Source organism: Micrasema longulum, unplaced genomic scaffold (assembly GCF_059751315.1).
Source record: "Micrasema longulum isolate JH-2025_06_02 unplaced genomic scaffold, ASM5975131v1 h1tg000662l, whole genome shotgun sequence".
Classification (NCBI taxonomy): domain Eukaryota; kingdom Metazoa; phylum Arthropoda; class Insecta; order Trichoptera; family Brachycentridae; genus Micrasema; species Micrasema longulum.
The window spans coordinates 134988-159803 of record NW_028277858.1 but is presented as its reverse complement, the minus strand read 5'-3'; the positions used below and the strand labels follow the sequence as shown (position 1 = coordinate 159803).

At 31.3% G+C, this 24816-nt stretch overlaps 1 protein-coding gene across 1 annotated transcript in view; it reads right to left on the bottom strand.

Annotated features, from left to right (window-relative positions):
* The window catches only part of LOC148279847 (ATP-binding cassette sub-family G member 4-like), a 99478-nt gene that overhangs the window by 36128 nt on the left and 38534 nt on the right, over window positions 1-24816 (bottom strand). The gene's annotated exons all lie outside the window — the stretch shown is intronic.

Genomic DNA, 24816 nt, shown 5'->3' with positions numbered 1-24816 from the left:
TTATAAAATATTAATTTTTATTCAGGTAATTTAATTATAAAATAGTTATAAACAAAGAGATTAAAAGACTTTGAGTTCAGTGGCGTGATCTTCTTAAAATTATTTATTATATTGTAAAGAAAAGTACACCGCAAGACAAATAAATTTACGAGTTCTCAAAAAAAACTAAAATTGACATATAATGAATTATTCTTGATATTTAATTAGTTTTTTTTATATTGTTTGACATATGTGATGACTACTCGTTATTTCAAGGTTAAAATAAAAAATCTTACTCATGAATTGTACTTAGAAATTGCCATTATATATCAGGTATCAGATTACCCGAACCTTAGAGACCCATAACGGTTCATTTATGGTCGAGTGTTTGTGATGGAATAATAAAAGACATGTTATTTTTTAATTCATATTTAAGAAGTAGGTTCTTATCGCTTTATTTTAAATTAAAGTATTTTACATTTAAACATATTTATAACATTTAAAAATATTTAGTACTTAGTGAATTCACCTTTATTTTTTATAACATGTAAAATTCTATTATTTAGAGAAGCGTAAAGCGAATCTAAAATTTCTGATGTTATTTCTTCTTCCCAAACTTGAATTAAGTTTTTTTTTAATTCCTCAATGTTTTTTGATTTTTTTTTCCCGACTTTTTTTTTCATAATCGCCCATAAATTTTCTATCGGGTTCAAATCAGGGCTATTCCCGGGCCACGTCAACGATTTTAAGCCAATTTTCTCCTTGAATTCATTGATCTATAAAAAAACAATAAATTATTTATCATGTGGTCACAAAATGCATTTAAAAATATATATATTTGTACTCAGAGTGCGGGCTCTATGGCACGGCGCAGAATCGTCCTGAAAAATCGGGTCCGCGGTATACTGCGTAATGTCCTCGATTGTTGGAATAATATGTTTTTTTAACACTTTTTTGTACTGAATGGCATTCATCGTACCCTGTAAAAAATTTAGAGGTCCTAAACCGTATGCTGTCATGCACCCCCAAATCATCACGTAGGGTGAATGTTTAACGGTTCGAGTGACGCACGACGGATGATATCTTTCCCCACGTTTTCGTCGAACTATCTTTCTGCCGTCTGGACCAAAAAGGTTGAATTTTGATTCATCAGAGAAAACAACATTTTGCCAATCCTCCAAGGTCCAATTCTGGTGCTCTTTCGCCCAATCCAGTCTAGCCTTCTTCATTTTGTCCGTGAGTAATGGTTTCTTTGCGGGACTCCGTGCTTGGAAACCATGCTCCAACAGCCGCCTGGACACTGTTTTTACTGAAAATGTTGATGTGCTGGTAGACTGCACCTCTGCGTGTATTTCAGGTGCCGTTAAAAATCGATCGCGCATAATAATTTTTTTTATTAAGCGATCATCTCGGGCAGATGTCACGCGCCCCCGTCCGCTTCCTTTTTTCCGTTCTATGGATCCAGTTTCTTGGATTTTTTAAAATAAAAACCTCACTGCACCTTCTGAATACCCAACTCGACGAGATATTTCACAATTAGATATGTTTTCTTGCGACAATGTGATTATTTTGGATTTTATCGCAATCGACATTTGCTTTGCACTTTCCATGATTGTTGTGTTATGTTCACTCAAACGCGGGTAAAACAAGACTGTTGAGACATTTTAAAATGTAAATATTGTAGAAAGGTGACACATAGTGTCCTTAATTTATTAAACAAAAGAAAGAGGTATCGATAAAGGATTTCTTAGAAAAAGGGTTCAGTAAAGTCAAGGGGCGCGGTAGCAGGTAAACTCGTAATTTTTTTTGTCTTGCGGTGTATATATAAAATTGATTCTAGAATTATCCTCGCTACGATAACCTGTTCTAAGGAAGACTGTTTGTAGTGTTTTTTTTGTTCACGTCACTCAATTTTTAAAAAATGCTTTCTGTGCTAATACACCGGAGCCAGATTCTTCTTCTATCTTCTCGTAAATACTTATTTATTTATTTGACAGACTTATGCAGTCCTACAGGCACTAATAAAATAAAATACAATTAAATCAAATTAAAGCTAGGACAAAAAAAAATACTGCCTCAAGACAAGATCCGGTCTATCTTAGTGAATTTTTAAATTTTTAAATCTATATGGACTTACATCAAAAAAGTATTGTTAACTTTTTAATATTAAAAGTAAAGTTGAGAATAACAAGATAATGATTTTAAAAAATAATACAACATTAGTATTTTTTAAAATATAAGTATTTTGAGCAATAAAATAAAAATAATAAAAAAACTTAAATAAACTAAACAATACCTTTATTTAGTGAATTTATCATCATCGGTTGGTTAGAAGAAGTTGCCATTTGGCAATAAATCCACCAATGTACAATTTAAATTATGTCTCACATGTTAAATAAATAAGTTAATATTATAATTTTTGTAAAAGGAATTTTTGCCGTATGTATGTTAATAAAATATAAATATATTACATTTATTAAACTGCTAAACGATACCTCAAGTCCAATTTCGGAAAAAATGGCGATCAAGCGAGTAATCGAAATTTGAATAATGCCGATTGTTAAAACAATTGTGAAAATTATTTTCAATGTTAAAATATGCTCACAGTCAGAGTTTATCCAACTTTGAGCTTGCACCATTGTCATATTGTGCGTCTTATGTCTATGTATGAACATTGTCAGCGTTAGCGCAGCCTTCATACTCATACTCATACTGCTGAGGGCAGACTGCAGACGGTGAAGGCAGCACAGACGGGGCCTGAAGGCGGAAGGCGGAAGGTTACTCACGGTTATTCGTTAAACCCAGCCAGGAAGAAATAAACATAGGACCTGGGACCAGATAGACGAGAATTATCGACAGTTCAGTAGACACTCCCTTTATCTTTCGAAAATTAAACTATTTCCCATACCAGTATGAAAGCGATAAGGTGCATGTGTAACGTGCTTATCGTTATCCAAAGGAATCAGCTAAATTAAAGTAATATTATTCATATAGAGTCAACGTAAATTCACTCATTTACTAGAAGACGGAGTAATGTACTTGAAACTCGCGACAATGAGATGTTTTGGTTTTAAGTGATCATTTTTTTCCGTCCTTAATCAGGATATAATGACTATACTCCTTAAAATGTAAGATGATTAGAATGACAGCTGTCAAACTCAAATCAATAGTGATGGGAAATTACTGATCACCGATCATGTACCGATCAAATCGATTTTATCAGTTTTTTCATGCAAACATGAAACTCTGTTTCTGTTTGATTTTAAAAAACACAAAAAGAAGCCTATTATAGTGTGTTGAATACAATTATTCACCAAAAATAAGACATTTATACTTTTTTCGTGAACATTATAAAACGATATTTTTTATTCGATCAATTTACATTGATCAATTTGTCCCATCTCTAACGTTTTTGCAAAATGATATAATCTTGTAAGAACGTCGTTAATAATTAGGTTTATTTTAGTTTTTTTTAAGTTTTAAATCTGATTTTATGTATTTATGTTGATTTATATGTCAAGAATTGTATTAAAAAAATGAATCAACTTACCAAATACGAATGATTTTTCGTGTGTCAATATAAATCACTTCTTAGACGTTACTACAAAGTTATGTCGTCAGTTTTTCTGACAACTGTCATTCTAATCATCTTACATTTTAAGGACTATAATTAATATAATTTTACATTCATTGTGACTTCAAGGCCCTTAATTCACATAAGCTACATGATATATTATATTAATATGGATCTTTTATAAAATCAGATGTCATTGGTACCTAATGTTCGACGTAAAGTGGGTATTGATATGTAGTATGTGGTGATGAAGTGGCAATTATAACAATATAAATATAATATAATACATACGAAAGTTATCGATAAGATAAGAGACTTGTAAAGAGAACGTAAAATAAATAATATAATAATATATTATCTGACAACAGAACTATCTCTTTCCTTATCAAAAACAATAGATTTTATGCTGAACTCAGACAACAGCGATGAATGTTTGAAAACGTTAGAAGTTAGAATAAAACATAGTAATATGTAGACATTTATATTTTGTTAAAAAAATCATTAAATTAAATCTCAAGACCCGAGATTAATTATAACAAAAAATAAGTTAAATAAATTATAATTTATTTTATTGTCTTTAAAGCAATAATCATTAAAGGTAATACATATATTATACGCCAACGTTTTTTACAATCTTCATAGCACTTCTCGTAGGCCTATTTCGGAATGTATTTCAGCTCCCTCTGCGAATTTTCTTTCACCTCAATTGAGTCGAACTGCTTTCCGCAAAGTGGTAATTTGAGTTTAGGTAACGGGAAATAGTCGCACGGAGCCAAACCAGGTGAATACAGTGGTAAGAACCGACTTTTACGTTGTTTTTGGCCAAATAATCGCGTACAAGGAGACATGTGTAAAACGGCGCCTTATCGTGATGCAAAAAACCATGAGCTATCTTTCAGTATATCTGGCCATTTTGACGAATATTCTCCCTCGCTTTTCTTTTCTTTTTGACCGTCTGGCCTGTTGGAAGGAACTCTGAGTGCACAACACCATGATAATCGAAGAAAACAGTAAACATCTTTGATTTTTGAGCGACTTTGGCATGTTCTGTTTGGTTTTGGATCAGTAAGCAAGCGCCACTCCGAAAAATGTCGACTTGTTTCCGCGTCATAGTCATACACCCACGTCTTATTACCCGTAATGTATCGTCCAAAGAAAGGATTCTTCGGCGACGGATTTTAGTCGATCTTTTGAAACAGAATTAAATAAAATTCAATGATTGACTTGTTTACACTGCTGTCATAACAAACAACATAACAGATCGCGCTTAAAATTAACATGTTTGTCTATGAGGGTCCTAACCTTAAGAGGAGAAAAAAATTTCTCTAAAATACTATTTGCGTTCTTATATTTACCCAAATATTTAATTTTGAGGGCCATTTTCAACGAGTTGTAAAAAACTCACTATTCGAAAATGGGAATCAAGTTGGTAGAGTAGGATTCGAACCACGGACCTTTGGTCCGTGAATCCGAGACACTAGCCACGAGACCACAACCCGATCTAAAACCTTGAGCGCGATTATTTTAAATTACGAATTCCGGGTCATACTTGAACATAACAGTACATGTTACATTTACACGAGAAAGAGGTATACATGTTTCTTTAGTTCATATTTATTTCTGGTCTATTGTTACCATAGTAACAACACTAGCAGACAGCTATCGCTGATTTTTTTACGTACTTTCAAAATGTGAAAAACTTACTTAAAATAAAAATAAAAATCTACATTAGATAAATAGGATTATATTTACGATAGTAGGAATACTAAATATAATAAATGAGAAATAGCGAAAAATAACACCCATTCTTGTGACGTATTAGGCTGTCAGTGATGTCACAGAACTTGTACCACCTCTGTGTTTTTTCATTAGTAAATTGTATACGTTCATTTATATTAAACCATAGTGCATGTATGACAAAAAATAACTAGAAGGAAAAATTTCACATATTTTATTATATTTTTAATTTTAGATTGATTTATAGTGGAGTGGTTACTTAGCACAGAAGTGAAGTTTTTAGTTACTTTTTCAGGATAACCTGAAAACAAACAGTAAAAAAGGCCTAGAAATTGCATGGTTTAAAATTAGGCAATTTATTTTATAGTAACATTACATTTGAAAACAAAAATATGACTGTTGGAGAAAATACACTTAAATAAAATAAAAGAGTTTTTATTGATGAGTCAGCTTTGTTTTTAAAGTTGTAATGTAACGTGACACCTGTGCCCGATGAAAAGTAATACGGCGCATTTGAAAGAAAAATAATATATATGAGTACGATAAACATGAGCCAAATATCAATATAAATAAAATAATAATTACACGACCTCAAAACAGAAAGAATGTGCACAGTGCACACGCAGACACAAGACACCTGGGCCCCGATTTTTGTGTACGAAAATGAGTATATTTGCACAAACGTTCAAAGTATCTTCGTCAGTAACCTATAATTTAACATGTTTAGAAGAAAATATTGTATGCATATCCTGCTTTTCATACATAAAACTTTTTACTTTGTAGATAAAATTGAAGATAAATGTTAACTTCCCATTGTAATCGGGCCCTGCTAGTTGTAAGAATACATATTATTATGTTGAATTATAATTTTTAAAAAAATAAAAAAAATAATTAAAAATATATTTATAGATGGCAACCATGAAGTTTCGCATAAATAAATTGTCTATATTTTTATGAATGTATGTATGTGTATGCGCATGGGTGTATGTATGTGTGTGTGTATATATGTGTATGTATGTATGTATATGTATCAAAATGTGTATACGAATAAGTTTATATTTTATTTGTCTGTGCTCTCAATTAATTTGTTAACTATTATAATATATTATAATGTAATTGCCTAGCTTGGAACGGGGTATGTGCCCTTGTTAGCTGGGCAAAGTGAACGTAAAATTGTATTCTGATAAAGAGTGTAAATAAATAAATAAATAATCCGATAGATTATTCGTATTCTCTATCGGGTACAGTCTTGCACCGTGTTCAAGAAATAAGAGATCGTGATGTAGTTCTGGACTCAAAAATGACCTTTCAATCACATATTAATAAAATTATTGAAAAAGCCTATAAAATGTTAGGTTTTATAATACGTGTATCGAAGCCCTTTAAAAACGAGTTAACAATAACTTACTCGCATGGTTGGATAGTGGATACCTCCAGCGAAAAGTGAAGTGTTTGATTTTACCCCTTAATAAATTGTACACATAAAAAAATGTACATAAGTTGTGTTTCCCATTTTGTATTTTTACTGCTTTGTATTTAAAATAGTATTTTGTTACGTTGTCTTCTTTCTAAATGGGTCTGATCTTTTTTTGTCTCTGGTATTATGACTTGACGATGTATATGATTTTAAATAAAATTAAAAACGTACGAAAAAAAAACCAGAAAATTTGATTGTTATCACAAAAAACAACTGCAGAAGTATTTATAAATTAACATAATGAATACATTATTTAAAAAAAATATTTATGATTTTTAAACACTGTTTGGGTTATAAATACATATACGGTAGGTGAAATCATAAAACCTAAACCATCTTTTGGTTTTATAAAACCACCACGTAAAATTGACTGTCAAGAATTTAAGCGTAATAATACGTTTTCTCGGGTGATATTCATACTTATAATTCCTCTAAATTAGGCAAAATAACAAATTAAAACACTTTGATTAAATAAATCTTCAGTTTATAATGTAAAACAACTTCTTGTGCATTGCAAATGTATTCATTTGACACTTGACACATATAGTTTTAAAAAATTCCAGCGCTAAAAAAATCTGAGGTAATGTTTATTTAAAATATTTCGCTAGTTCCAATTGATCCGCACGGCATTGTAGACAGAAAATAAAACCGATTGCAAAAAAATAATCGAAAGTAAATTAATATGTTAAGATATTCTAACATCAAATGACGATTTTTGAATTTGACAACTGACCAATGTGACCGATGACCATGCGTACGTAATAATAAAAACAAATCACGCGTCGGATAATTTTCTTTGCCAATGTTATGTATGACATTACGACTAAGAAACGACAGAATAACACTGTCACTGTCACAGTGTCAGATGTACTTGTACTTGGTTCTATGTCAGGAGGTGTATCGAATGACAATATTATGATTTACATAATGCCACAACAAGGTACTTCCATATATTACATTATTTATTCCGACCTTAGACAATAGTGGGCACCTGTGAGCTTAGTCGCTTAGCCAAGTATAATGCTTGTTAAAATGTGAATACTTTGTGATGATTACAATGGTCTGGTAACATACCCAAAATACATATTTCATTAAATTAATTGATTTTGTTTCTAGTTTTTTAAAATCACTACCCTCTAAGTGCTATTTACTGCCTTAGTTAGAAGTAATTTAGAATTCAATTGGACAATTTGGTCACCCTGTTACAATGTTCATATTTGAAAGTTAGAAAGAGTACAACGTAAATTCCTTAGATTCGTCAATTACAAACTTAATATACCCACTGAAAATATTGATTACGATAATTTATTATGTACACTAAATACGAGTATGTCAACTCTTTGTAAAAGAAGAATTATAAATGATTTATTAAATTTATATAAAATAGCATTGGACGTCCCGGAATTAACTAGTGTTATCAGCTTAAAAGTACCTGTTCGAAAAACTCAGCAGCTAACGTTATTTTTTTAATATCCTGGCAGTCATAATTATTATTACAATTCACCAATACCTAGACTACACCGGCCAGCGGCTAGGTAACGAGTATGGTGAAGTTGATATATTTCGTCTGTCTTTATATAAATATAGGTTAAGCATTCAAAAGGTTATAAATTAATTTGTATAAAATTTCTTAATATTGTTCTTTATTTACTATTTTTTTTTCTCATGTATCTCTATAATAAAGTATAAACTTATGTGTATGTATATGAATGTGCATGTATGTGTATGTGTATGTATATATATATGTACATGCATGTGTGTGTGTGTGTATGTGTGCATATGCATGTGTATGTATGTGTGTATGTTTTCATATGTAAATTTATTCAATATTTTTCTATATACCCATATACCTATGTTGGTACATTTCCTTATTTTTACTTATTATTGTATATTTTAGTTTTTTATGTTATCTTTAATTTTAACTAAATTTACATACTTACGTTTCTCTGCTGCACTTGAAAGTAATTTCTAATATATGTAAAAGCCCGTAGGGCGTGTAAATTAATAAATAAATAAATAAAATACATTTTTTGAAGAAATATTTGCGTTCTCATGACAGCAATTTTAAATACAAAAACAAGACTTTGGATACATGTTATTCTATTAATGATTTATACATAAAATTAAGAATAGTCCAAAAAACGGCATACGCACATCAAACAGAAGGCGACTCAGCTACTCATAAATGAGTAGGTTTACGTTTTGACCCATTCGTTTCTTTGTAGACGTCGCTCAGTATGCAACTCCCGATTTAAATTCAACTATGCCGTTTGTATCGTTTCAAAGTGCAGAAATACTGCTGGTATCTTAAAGAAACGGGATGGTATCACATTTCACGTGTAATTAGCAAATGCATGTGTAAGTAGCATATGCATTACTTAAAAATTGAATTATTTTTCCATCTGTCAGATTGCCTAAGAAAACGAAATGAACCTTTCGTTAGTGTGCTAGGGTAGTTAATTTTTTACCCTACTTTGCACATCTAATCAGAGAACTAATGAAAATTGGACCTCGGATTTAACAACGCCGTGGCGGGCATTTGACCGATTTGATTTATAAAAATATCCGTTTTTATGTCAAATATATATTTTTTTTATATTTTAAGTTCAAAACTCATTGATTCAATTACTCTTATTAAATAACCCTTTACTTATCTACTGTGTTGTGTCAATCACAGTTTCCGCGTGCACAATAAAATTTTAGAGAAATTAACAGATTGCTTTTTTTACCTTACATTTGTGTAATAATTATATGTTTTCCCATCGTGCAACATTACGCGGCAATTTAACGTATGCGCAACTTAGCTTACTTAAGAAGCTTAAGGTATGTTTCGATTGCTTCTACAGCCTAAAGTGGTGAGAATTTTAGTTTGCGCCTGCGCGCATTGCGCGTTCAGTACGGCACTGGAACGGAAATTATATTTGGTTCCATGGTTCTTTGCTTGAGATCGATACGCAGCCAGCCAGTAGCAAGCACGCGCCGATAAGTACGCGCATGACAGCGCTGACGGATGGATGTGCCAGGGGGTTATGCTGCTTTTTAACATTTTTTATTGGGCAATAGTAAAACTCCTCTGCAATATGTCGCGATTATTAATAAAATTATTATTGCATTATTTGTCTGTAATAATCTAAATGTTAGGTATTATGACTGATAATCAATTTATCAATCATGATATTTTGTGAACATTATTTAGCAAAATTTAGAAGAAACAATGGTTCTGTGCGTTCTATGAACGGACCGCGCATATTACCTAACGAATGAGGAAAGTGAGTGCTGGTTTCAGATTTCGCACTTTAACGTATGAAATTGAAATAAAACACATAGTTAACTGTTTTTACATATGATTTATATATTTTATATTCATGTCCCAACTTGCTGTCGAGATTTACAAATGAGTTTTTTGTGATTGTTTTATGAGGATGCAATTTAAAATTTGCATATTTAATTAAAAACCAATGTAAATTCTTAAAGATAATAATAACACAATTTCGACAATATTTCATAAGGTGTTAAGTCCATGGAATTATAATATTCCAGAAACAGCGTACGCGCATCAAAGCCGACTAAACTACTGGTAAATGAGTAGTTTTGCGTTTTGGCTAATAGATACTCCATAGACGACGCTTAGTACGAAACTGCTGATATGAATTCAATTATGCCGTGTTGTGTCATTTGTAAGTGCCAAAATACTGCTGGAATTAAAAGGGAATAGGGAGGGATCACATTTCAACTGAAACAAATAATATTATTTAAGAATTCGTTTATTTTACCGTCTGTCAGATTGTTAAATAAAATGAGGTAGACATTTTGTTCGTATTGCCAGGGTAGTCGATTTTTTTACCCAGCTTTCTATTAATAAACAATAGAATAATTTTAAACGGTATTAATTTACTTAATTACTAAATGATTTTTTTACGTTTGCTTAATAAAAGTACCCGTTTTTAAATCCAGTCAGTGAAATATATTTTTGTGGTAAAACATAACATTACAAGAAATGATCTTATATTTGTGTTATGGTAATATATGGTCTGATAACATTACGCGGTCACTTCACGCACGCGCGCAGGCGGGATGTCAGACTTTGGACACAGTGCGATGTATGCAAACATAATTATACGCGCCTTCTGGTGTTTATAAATCTATGGTTAACTACATTTAGACTGAAATATGCGTTTTATATCGGACTGTGTTCGGGCGGATGAAGAATACAGTTCTATGAGTGAAATAGAACAAAAATCCTGGACTTGATGGCTATTCTCAGGTAGAAATCCTGAACAAGGAAATCGAGAAGAAAAGTAAGTCCGCCTCGTAGTGTAATGGTTGGCGAGTTCGCCTACTATGATTTTGGTCCCGGGTTTGATTCCTGGGAGGGTCAACAATAAATATTTGTTTATATTGTAATAATATTACTAAATATTGCCGTGATTAATTAGAAAAATATCCCATGTTGAGTATAGGAAAATAAATATAAACAATGATACGGTGGTTTTGCTCTGCACTATTTCACTGTTCATGGACCTGAAGCGTAAGACTGATTACCAAACCTTCCTGTACCACATGATCGAGATACACTACATGTAGTTTACTAATGCTCGTTGCACTATTAGACGGGGATTAAGGTTTGATAAAAGGTAATGATGATATCAGAATATCGTATAATATTTCAACTAATGTTAGGAAATACAAATAAATAATATCGTATATTTATTACGGTTGCCGTATAATTTTACCAATATTTATAAAAAATATTACCGTATTTTATCATTATCACATTGCAGCTGTAAAATGTATATATCAACCGAGGGAAGATTCGGTTGTAAATTTAAGAATTTTACTTAAAATCTAATCAATGAGGAAGTTCAATTTTTTTTTTTGATAAATTTTTATGTATCCTATTATAAGCATCATGATTTTTTAAAGTTTTGTAATTTTAAAATCACTCCGCACGTAATGTCACAAATTCTCGTCGGAGAGTTCTGCTGATTGGTATGTTGGCTTTCCGGAAATCGGAAATCTTTGACAACATCTATCATTGGTTTACTCGGGTAAACATGTGACCTAGTTCAAATTTTGTAATTATTTTTTTTTTTTATTAATAAATTTCATAAAAGGTACATGTTTTGTAAAATTCTATACAGATTTACTTTTTTGCATCTAGTAAATGTTATCACTGTAACTCTCAACAAAAAAAAACAGACTCTTGTGCTTGGAGAGTGACTTACACTGTTGTAGTTGTATATTTATAAGAGTTTATATAATTTTAAATATACGAGTACATGAAAAAAAAAATAGGATATAAAAAGAAAAAAACATAAAACAATAATATATTCATACTAATTAAAATTTAATGTAGTTTTTACACGTGTTCAAAAATTTTTTTTAGATTTACTTTTAATTTATTTATTGATATATTATTTTGAATAGTATTTAGTTTATTGGGGAGATTATTATAATTTTTACACCTTTGAAGACAAAGCTATTTTGACCATGACTTGTGTGGAACATATGAATTTTAATATTATCTCGGTATCTGAATGACTTATTCATCTCAAATCACATAGTTCATTCTGATTAAAGGCATTTTTATTAATCATTTCATATATATTCGAGAAACTTCGTAATACAATTGAATTAAAGCTCTAATTTTTACTTCGCGTGAGAAAACATTTTTATATTCAATTTCCCGTAGCACTGAACATTCTAATTTAAAAAATATATAAGTGGTAAAATATGAATTTTATATTAATTTGTAGACAAGGACTGGATTCAACTCCCTGGAAAATTTGGAATACGATTTAAATGCAAATGTTAAATAACTTCAATTAACGTTATATTCCAAGAAATTTGTAGTGAAATCATGAAGCTGTTTTTTTTTAATTCAGTGATAGACTTAAGTGTTAGTTTTTCAAATATTTATTTAATGATAAAAGTAATTTTGCGTTATTTGCATTGTCTTGATATCACTGGCATTTATATCACCGAGTGTCCATTATTACGATTGTTTGCATGTTTTAATTTTTATTTAACGAATAATAAGAAGTTTTCTAAAACAAACTGAAATCGATATTTTTTCTACATATTTGTTTTGCGAGCGACATGATTCGAACTTATTAATAAAAGCTTCTAGGCGGGGCCTACAAAAAATATTTTGCCTAAATACTTTAAAAAAATAAAGAAGATTCGTAATACAAAAGGGCAGAAAGAAAGGTTATTATGTCATCTTTATGAATTATTTAAGAAATATTTAACAAATACATTTTTTTAAATCACCATAATAATTTTAAAATTTTAACTTTACGAATACTAATGAATAAAGTGCGTATGTGTACTCGATAAAAAAAAGATTAGCTTCCTATAAAAAACTATTATAATAATTATTTTTAATAAAATTACGGAAAACGCACGAAGGGGCATTAATTTGATATATCGAGTTATATATATTAGTTTGATATATTTGATATACTAAATTCGATGAACTAAAAAACGAACTTAAATCAGAAATGTCATTGATTAAGTGTTCCATGAACCAAATGAGTGATGAAATGACAGAATTAACAAAGAAAATCTCCCAGTTTGAAATAAAAATCACTAAAGTGGATACACTTGAGGAAGAAATCACATACCTAAGAAATAAAATTACTAAGATTGAAGTGGAAGCCAACAATAGAGACCAATTTTCTCGACAAAATAACATAATAATTAGTGGAATACCCGAAAATGTTAAAGAAAACCTTATCAACCTAACTACAAAAATAAGCGAAGTCATCGGTTGCAGTCTACTAAAATCAGACATAGACTTTGTCACTAGAATCAGCCCTAAAAAGCTCGATTCAGATGGAGAAACTAGAAGAAATAAACCAAGAAATATTCTATTAAAACTAACAAAAAGATATTTAAAGGAAGATCTTCTATCAGGTGTTAAAGCCAAGAAAGGAATAACTACCTCGGATCTTAACATCTCTGGTGAACAACGTAAAATTTACTTTTCTGACCATCTGACCCCTATTAACCAACAATTATTGAAGGAAGCGAAAACGTTTTCAAGAGAAAAAAACATAAAATTTTGTTGGGTAAAAAATTCCAAAATATTTATTCGACTAAACGATACTTCTCCATTACATTTAATTACGAAATCTTCAGATATGGAGAAAATAAAACTATAAAAAGGAAATTCCCCTCTTTTTTCCAAAAATATAATGTTATACATGGATCCTCATTCTTGATTAATTTCATTATCATATTATGTATATTATTATCGTCAAACGATAATGATAGTGTTCATCACACATATATTTTCACTTTATTAATTATTTTTTATATCCAATACTCATATTTCATGCACCTATGTGGAACATTTCGAATTATTCCTCATAACGAAGTGATTACAACCTTATTATTTTTATTGATTCTCATATTTTGTATAATATTACTATTCCTAACTGAAAAGGTCATCTTGATTTCTTTTCAATTGTTTGTTCTACACTATTATTTTGTATCTCAAAGGGCACGACTCTAAAATTATATTACCAAAATGTTCGTGGACTACGAACTAAAACTAATCTTCTTTTCAACTCAATTTTAAATAATGAATATGATGTGATAGTACTGACAGAAACATGGCTATGCAGTAGCATCAGCAACCGAGAAATATTTGATGATAGGTATACCGTTTTTAGGAGAGATAGAAATTATGCAGAAACAGGTCAAAAATTTGGTGGCGGCGTGATTATAGCTGTCCGAAAGATTCTTTTACCAGACAGTCATTTAAATTGGTCAACTATAAATGAAGATTTATGGGTTTCAATTCCAACTGATTCCAAACATAATATATTCATATGTTCTACATACTTACCCCACTGTCGTTATCATCTTGAAGATATAAAACGCCACTTTGAGAATGTTTCTAGTATTATGTACAAATATCCTGGTGATTTATTCATTCTACTAGGAGACTATAATGTACCTAATATAAATTGGAAATCTAATTCTGAGGTTAATTACCTTTCTCCGTGTGAATTTAACGATTCACTTAGCACTAATTTAATTGATAAAATAAACTTTTTGAATCTCAAGCAATTTAATTCCCAAAATAATAGTAATAATCGCATACTTGATCTCATTTTAAGTAACAGTGACCTGTGCAATGTAATAACCTGCGACGATCCTCTCGTTACAGAAGATGTTCATCACAAATCACTTTGTATTGATATCACTGCAAGAATAGAATCAAATGACGCAAAAAGTGGTTCTAGACTTAAATTTTCATATCATTCGGCAAATTATATAGCAATAAATGAACTACTCTCGGAAGTAAATTGGAACGATAAATTTGAGGGACTAGATATAGAAAAAGCGACATCAGTATTTTACTCCATACTTAATGATGCAGTGACTTTATTTGTACCAACTAAGACGGTGAAATCTTGTGAAAAATTTCCAAATTGGTATTCCGCATCACTAATAAAAATAATAAATGAAAAACTTAAATACCATAAAAAATAGAAAACTTATAAAAACCTTGCAGACTATAAAACATTTTCTCTTCTCCGTTCACGCCAGAAACAAGAAGCCAAAAATTGTTATGACCAATACATTGATCAAACTGAATTAGCTATTCAGAAAAATCCTAAACAATTTTGGTCATTCGTTAAATCGAAAAAATCTCTAAGTTATTATCCAACTGAAATGTTTCTTCATGATACAAAGAGTGATAACGTGCAAAGCAGTTGCGAGTTATTTTCTACCTTCTTTCAGTCTGTTTTTATTAATAACGACATTGATTTACCTATTGTGGACTCTAGAAATGTCATTGACATTCAAACTGTAACATTTAATTCTAAATTAGTTCTTAAATATTTAAATGATCTAGATCCTTCAAAAGGAGCAGGACCTGACGGATTTCCTACGTTTTTCATAAAAAGATGTGCAACGCAATTGGCATGTCCGTTGTCATATCTTTATAACCTATCATTAAAAGAAGGTAAATTTCCAATGTGCTGGAAGAAATCTCACGTTACTCCTGTCCATAAAACTGGTGATCTACACAATATTGAAAATTATAGACCCATATCTAAAATTTCAATTTTTAGCAAATTAATGGAAAAAATCATCACTGAACAAATTTCTCCAGCGGTGAAGCACTTCATTGATCCAAACCAACACGGTTTCTTTAAAATGCGAAATGTTTCTACTAATCTTGCTGAATTTACAGATAGGGTTCTAAACGTAATGGGCAGCCGACATCAGGTCGACGCTCAGTATACAGATTTTAGCAAGGCTTTTGATAAAATCAGTCACAAAATCCTTCTTCACAAATTAAAATGTTATGGCTTTCACGGTAATCTACTACGTTGGATTGAATCTTATTTAAAGTATCGCCTCCAATCAGTTGCACTATTAAACTATCAGTCTTCATTTAAACAATGCTATTCCGGTGTACCCCAGGGATCCCACTTGGGTCCATTATTGTTTATTCTTTATATTAATGATATGGGTAACGTCTTTAAATTTTCCGAATACAAAATATTTGCCGATGACACAAAAATATACAAGAAAGTTACTTCCCTGCAAGATTGTCTTGATATGCAAGAAGATCTTGAAAACTTCTCTACTTACTGTGTAAATAATCAGCTCATATTAAATCCGCTTAAATGCAAAACAATTACCTTTACGAGAATAAAAAATCCGATAGATTATTCGTATTCTCTATCGGGTACAGTCTTGCACCGTGTCCAAGAAATACGAGATCTAGGTGTAGTTCTGGACTCAAAAATGACATTTCAATCACATATTGATAAAATTATTGAAAAAGCATATAAAATGTTAGGTTTTATTATACGAGTATCTAAGCCTTTTAAAAATGATCTAACAATAAAAAATCTTTATTATAGTTATGTAAGAACCCATCTTGAATTTGCGTCTATCGTTTGGAATCCACAATACATTACTTATATTGACAGGCTGGAGAAAGTACAAAACAAATTTTTAAAACATTTGAATTTCCGATGCTCTCTTATATTTCCAAATCATGACTTATCTGGACGTTTTCACAAACTGATTAACCTCGAAAAAAGGAGAACATTAATGGACCTCACATTCCTCTATAAAATTATTAACAGTCTAGCTGATTCGTCCCAGCTCCTCAATAAAATTCAAATTAACTGTCCATCACGTGCCCTACGAAATCACCCAACCTTTAGAATACCTAGTGTCAATACGAACTATTGCCAGAATTCGTTTTTACACAGATCATGTTCCACTTTTAACAGCTTTTTTAACCATATAGATATATATCATACAGGATTACAATTATTTAAAAATAGTGTATTGAAAACTTTTGAATAAAACTCCGGTTGGTCCCTTTTTCTCTTATATCACTCAAATTACATACATTCATATTATTATTATAAATTAAATTTCTCTTTTGAAATTTTGTATTACTTCTAAAATCGCTTTAATGAAATTTTATCGACTTCTCTTGGTTTAAAATCTTCTCCTTATATTGCTTTTTCAAATTTTAAATGATTACTTGCCATACTTGTTATTCCTTCTTTATTTTTTCTTTTTTCTCTGCTGCCATTGGCATGTTTTTATACTTGTTATACTTTTAAACTACTTTTAATTACTTATATTATATATGTTAATAAAATCAATATATTGCTGCTCCTACTATAATGTGTCATTAATTTTGAAGATGTTTTTTAAATTGACCTAAATTTAAATTTACTGTCTTATATTTCACTTAAAGATTCTTCTCATCGTTTCTTTGAATCCCTTAAAATAAATATGTGTTTATGTTTTTCCTTTTTTAAAAAAAAAAAATGTTATTACTATTTTATTTTATTTTTACATCTGAGTATGTTTTTCATTCTTTAATTCCATTCTTAATTCTTAATTACTCTTACAAGTTTTCTTCATTTTTAATATTATTTCCATTTGTAAATACTCACTACAAACTACAAACCTTAAAATATATTTTTTTTTCACTTAAATTAAAATTTTTAAACAACTTTCATTTATGTTTTCTTTTTCCTTCTCTTTTTTATACTTTCATAATTAACATTAGATTTAATTGCTTTTTAATATGGAAACTTCACTGGTCCATTAGAATTAAGTCCAATTGTGTAAAATATTAAACTTTGTAACTGTACTGTATGTTTCCTGAATAAAAGAAAATAAATAAATAAATAAAAATATCATATGGGCTCGTATTCCATATACGAGTACGTACTCGTATCTGCAAAAAATAATTTTGCAAGATATTATTTTTTTTATCTACTCATAATAACAAAAAATGGTATGATGTGATAAGTCTACACTGTTTGCGTGTCTACATAAAAAAAATTAGGTCAAAACTGCTTAGAAACAAAAACAAACAAAAGAAAAGATAAAAATAATTAACAGATGTTTTAGACAACAAAATATTGACAGTGGAGCCGCGACATTAAATTTCATAACATAACTACAAAAATGATTTGTTTATAAAATTTCTGATTTGTACCTACTACTTTTTACGTATATTGGTATCACACATAACTGGTATATATATATATATATATATACAATACAAATATATATCTAGATATATTAACTATATTGTACTGTGCAGAAAAAATACGCGTGATTAAGATTGACGTCATACCCTGCACATTATACAGAATACGATAAATATCGCGTCTATGGGAAAAAAATTGGAATACTGTATTTTGAATATTATTTTTTATACTTGTATAAATTATTAAATTAGAATAAAAAAGTATATAGATCATAAAACAATTCATTATTCTCTAATTGTGTTACTCATTAACTAACTTGATTACATTTTTTTTTTTAAAGGAATAACCCGCTAAGCCTCTATTTTGAGACTTGTCAGCAGGTGGGATAGAGGGGATATGGATGGAGGTAGTGAAAAATACACCACAAAACCCAGACCAATTGAGAAAAAATCTTTCTTGGATTTTTTTCTTGTAACTGGCGGGAATCGAACCCGCGACGCCAGTTTTACAGTTGGCCGTCTTACCAACTGCGCCACGGCGGCGGCGCCTGTCTCAATTATAGAGCTTAAATTCTCAAATAAATTGCACGAATCCTTTTAATATCGCTTTGATATCCCTTATATCCGTTCAAAATTTAAGTTTTTTATTTTAATCCTTTATAAAAAACTATTCTGAATACATTGTCTAATGATTTTAGTGGTAAGATAGCTTTAATCTTACGGTGCTATTCTAAACCGCTCTCGCGGCCGTAGAAAACACTTTTATCTCGCTTATTCAGATTGCAGAATCTTCTGGACAAACATCTAATATTGCGGTTACTTATATGCTCTAATATATTAAATACTACGATAAATTATATAGGTAGTAGATAGTAGGTATATAATATCAATGAATAAGTTCAGTGCAACCGGAAATTGGATATAAATTATGTAAAATTAGAGCATTTAATTGTATGGCGATGTTTCTCGAAAACGTATGAAAAAATTAATAAAGATAATTTTGAAAAAATGAACTACTTGGAACGGCGTCACTAGCTTTCCGAAATCAACCAATAACAGACTGTTATGATACTTTTCCGGTTACCGTGAAGCCAACGCACCGATCAGGACAGCTCACCGTGAGGAACTTGAGACGTCACAGGCGGAGTAATTAGAAAATCACAAAACTTTAAAAACACATAGCGCTGATAATACCATACATATAAATATTTTTAAAAACCAATAAACTTCCTCATTACTTAATTTACGTTACCTGTAGCTCAATCACAAATAACTATCGACGTGCTTAAAAACATGCTAAGCATTTGAGCGAGCACAATGAACAATAATGAACGTGCTTAAGTTATCGCAGTCATAAGTCAACGCGTGTGTAATCTGAGTCAACGCTCGTGTCGTTTGTTTTTTGTTTTCCTTGTACATAAATACAGTTCATTGGCGAAAAATCGGCGTTTACCATTAAAAAAATATACAATATATTGCATTTTCAAAATAGTAAGGAGTATCTTAAACAAATAAGTGAAAAAATAATTACAATTAGTATGGCGATTGCCTTTCTTGACATTTGGCTTGCCAAATGCAATGAATAGCGTAATAAATAATAAATAAATAAAAATAGAATTTTTTGAATATTTTCCATATTAACACCGGTGAAATTCAAATATGTGATTGCGGAGCAGGATTATACGTCGCGAAAAGTAAATATTTTGACATTTAATATTAGGTGTTCATGGATGTTCTATTGTGATTGCGAATACGATAAACAACCACGGTGAGAATTTGTTATCACGTCGCTTATTAGCACGTCGATAATTATTTGTGATTGAGCTTCTGTAAGCGTTAGATCGATCAATGCACCCTGATAGAAGACATGATCGTAAGGAAGTACGTTGATAGCACTTCAAAAAACAAGTATATTATTTGTATACAGGGTGTTTATTAAACCCTGTCACATCCGAAACCACGATGATCAGTATGAGCAAGAAGACATATTGGAACATTAAAAGAATTTTTTAGAACAAATAAAATTTTAAAATATAACAAATCAAAAAAAGCAAATGGTTGCTTACTTCTGCAGGGGCGAAACGAGGAAGGGGGAGGGGGGAGTCTGAAACACCGACAATCGCACGACCGCGCTCCCCTCCAGAAGTAAGCAACCATTTGTTGTTTTTTAATGTTTTATTTTTAAAAAGAATTCTTTGTTTTAAATATTTTTTCAATATGCTAATATGTCTTCTTGCCCATACTGATCATCGTGGTTTCGGATGTGACCGGGTTTAAAGAACAACCTGTATAGGTACATGTATAATATTATGTGTATCGTAAATGACGATCCGGAGGCCGCAACACTACCACGGTAAAACAACATATAGATATATATTTGATAAAATACAAATCTTGAAACAAAATGACTTGCAAAAAAAACGAATAAATCTCTTTTTATAATTTTCGCAAATTCGTATCAGTAAAAAAAAAATTTTTTTAAGTATGATAACAAGATTCCCATTATGGCAGATGGTATGAAATTCTTGGAATATTTTTATGTAGAGGTTATCGAAATCTTACTTAAGGTCAGATAACTGGGAAGCACAATTATCATTTTATGTAGGTACTATCTAGTAATTATTTCAAAAAGTTTTTTTCTCGAAATAATAGGCGAAGAGTACACTGAACTGATCACCCCCCTTCGATATACACAACATACATATTTGATAAATACAAATCTAGAAACAAAATGACTTGCAATAAAAATGAATAAACCTCTATTTATAAATAGGTGCGAAGGTTTTCACGGTCCCTGTTATCAATGTGTTTCTTTTTTGGGTAATACCGTGTGTGTTGGATTTGTTCCTCTAACAATCCTTCTAAGGTGACCAGATTTGACATAAGTGTCAGTTTTGAATCCGAGCGGATAGATGCAGAGGTTGGACTGGCTAGATGCTGCCCTATTACCATACAGCACCTAACCGTAAAAACGTTGCCACCATAAAAAATAAATGAAGTTATTAAATTTTTATCCCTTTTTTACTATCTTCAGAACGTATCGAGATGTCTTGGTAATTAATTGTCAAAAGTCATATAAAAATCATGTTCAAGAGAGTATTACTTGCTTTAATTGGATTCATTTGATATTAGAAGTGGCCTCTTTTTATCACAGAAGCCTATGTAAAATATGAATGAGAACTTTTTTAACAACAATGTTTGAGTATGTCCAAATGCTCGCAGACCGGCTGGATCTCCTCCCTAGGGGGTATTTCATTTTTAAATTTATTTCAAAGAGAGGGTGAAATAAATTTAAATATGAATGACTTCCTAGGGAGGAGATCCAGCCGGTCTGCAAGCATTTGGACATACCAAACATTGTTGAATTACCACCTGGTAAAAGAAGAAGTATAAAAATTGGAAAATTGTTTTCAGGCGTTGCCTAGTAGGTGATTTGGTTCAGCCGGATGAATCTCACCCACGTAATAAAGATTTCAGGTCTTTTACTTCACAAAAGTCAACAGATGGAAGAGTTGAGGAAATGTGGATGTTCAAACATAGGTAGAATGGTGAATGTTACACAGTGTGTAAAGTGGCCACTTAAACCAGCCAATGACAGGTTATAAGCCCTGTAAATGCCTAGACTTCCATATTCCCTTCTTAAAAATGTTTTCCCTCTCTGTTGAAATAAATTCAAATATGGAGAACTTTTTTAATTAAGTAAGGAACGCGCCAACGCGGAGTAAAGATTCGGAGTCACTTATTGGTTTAATTCGATCATACGACCTCAGAGATGACAGGCCGGTAGGCATACCGAGGTAGATAGAGATAGTACAGAAGTTAAGTATACCGTCTCGGTTTATACCGATGAAGATAGCAATTGTAAATGCCCCCTGAATCCGAGGTGGTATAACGATGGCATAGGCAAGCGGTTTTCTGTCATATTTTTAAAGTTGTAAATAGATATTATGCAATCTATACAATTTCGGAAACATGCGACCTTTCTTAAGTTTTTTTTAAAAATAAATATTTCCTTTTTTTTATTTACCCGAATATTTCAATTTTAGAGGCATTAACTAATTATTAGAAAATGGGAAACAAGTTATGGCAGAGCGGGATTCGAATCTCAGACCTTTAATCCGTGAGTCCGCGACAATAGCCACGGGACTACAACCCGGTTTAATTTTTTTAAGAGATTTTTTTTTAATGTTCTTTCAGATGTGTCTGAGGAAAATGATAATAAATTTTATTCAGAAAACATATTTAATTAAGAATTATTAAAATTAAACATTGTTACATTTTATTGTATTAATTTATTTATTATACTATGGTACTCTATATTTTTGTGTATGCACATTAGCACAAGGCAATCCAACGTACTTATGGTCGATACGATCGTGGATTTTATCGATAGCGATACTGAGTACCTAGTGCGCGAGCACAACAACAATGAAAAAAAAAAACAAAATGCAGATAAAACACAAAAGTAGATAAATAATACTACCACACAAACTGTCATCTGACTGGCTACTAGATATCGCACATCCGACAAAATATAGTCATAAATAAAACAAAAAAAACAGAATTTCCAGGGGTGGTATTCCAAACGCTCTTGCGGCCATATTATCTCGTATATTTAAATGCAAAATACACGAGAAAAACTATTTTCTTTAAATGATGTTAGTCGATAAATCGAATGTGACGGTTTTTGAAAGAAATGAAAGTATGACGAAATGTGAAATCACTGCGAATGGAGTTATACTAAAACAAGTAGAGGAATTTGTGTTTTTGGGAAGTACGTTTACTAGGGATGGCATGACTGAGAAAGATATTGAAAGGGGGGTGAGTGCCGGAAACAGGGTGAACGGTGCACTCAAATCAACCTTGGCAAATAAATGCGTGTCTCAAGAGGCAAAATTAGCAGTTCACAACGGAGTCCTGGTCCCGACCCTGATGTATGAAAGCGAAGTATGGACTTGGAAAAACAGGGTTAAAAGTGGGCTGAATGCTGTCGAAATGCGATCTTTCAGGCGAATGAGTGGTAAAACTATGTACGACAGATGCACAAATGTTGAGATCCGTACACTATGTAAGGCCGAGACAAGCATTATCGACAAAATCAAGAAAGAAGCTCTGCGCCGGTTTGGACATGTAGATGGAATGGACAGTAAAAGGACGGCTAAGAATATTTACAATGTTAATGTTGATGGATGCAGAAATAGAGGAAGACCGAGAAAGACATGGCATGACCAAATCCAACAAATACTTGAAGATGGACATGTCAAAAGTCGCAATAATCGGCGCGCGTGCATGAGAAGATGTATGAATGTAGAAGCATAGCTAGAGTGTTAACTCAAGACAAGATCTGGACTTTTTTGATTTAAGTTTACAACGATTTAAACGAGAACTAAATAAATAGTCCAGATCTTGTCTTGATGTCCCTTATGTTAGTCAATGCTTCTTTTCTTTTTTTTAATGTTTTAAACTATTCTTTTATTGTAATATTTAAACCAGAGGTTCCCAAACTTTTTTGTGTCGAAGACCCCTTGCCATGTTTTTTGGTTTTTGATAGACCTACTTACCTGATATTGATTTTTTATAAATTTCTAACTGTAGTGAAGTTTAGTGTTAAAAACTTAAAGTTAAAACAAATGTTAAGTTTTGTACATTTATTAATTGAATTTAAATTAAAACTACTCAAAATAAAATTTTGTATCTGTTATATAAAATAAACGTAACATAAAATAAACTAAGCAATGAGTAAATGTTTTTAGTGGGAAGGATGAACCTGATGCTTTAATAATACATAATCAACATTTGGCGTCAATTTTGTCAGGTTTAATCTTAAATCTCCTCGGCCAGTCTGTTTCTTTTTTTCGTTAGGAGATTGGTAACAGCGCTGAACCCCCTTTCCACTAGGTATGACGATGGAAAGGAAATTAAAAATTTGCTCACTTTATTCCATAATACAGGATAAGTAACAGGTATGTTTTTTTGCAACCAGAAGTACTATCAGTGTATGTTGAGATCCACTATCGTGGACCCCCATTTTCATTTCATGAACCCCCAAATTTTGTTTTCGTTGACGTAGACCCCTTGCAAGTTGTGGGGTCGATAAAGACCACTTTGGGAATCACTGATTTAAACCCTTTAAATTGTATACATGGACAGTGTCCGTTAATAAATAAATAAATAGAGTGATGTGGCGTTCTATCCTCTCTGCCTACCCTTACGGGGAAACGGCGTGATGGTTTGTTGTTGTTGTTGTCAGTAGAATGACCATTTTTACGGGAATTCAAAATTTAAAAATATTTTTTATGCTACCAATAAGCAACGAAAAATGATTTTTTTACTAAACAGTGTTTCATGTACCGTTATTACTTTTAAAATGTTTAAAAAAACGTGATATTTCAGTCTACACACATGCGTTTCCAGAAATTCTCCAGCAGCCAGTGGGCCACATGGTGACGGTATCTACTTACTGTCTACAAAAGATTCTCTTCGGACATCTATCTCCCTTTGTTAACCATGGAGTTGATACAGTGCTTTATTTATTTAGTTTTTAATTGCTTA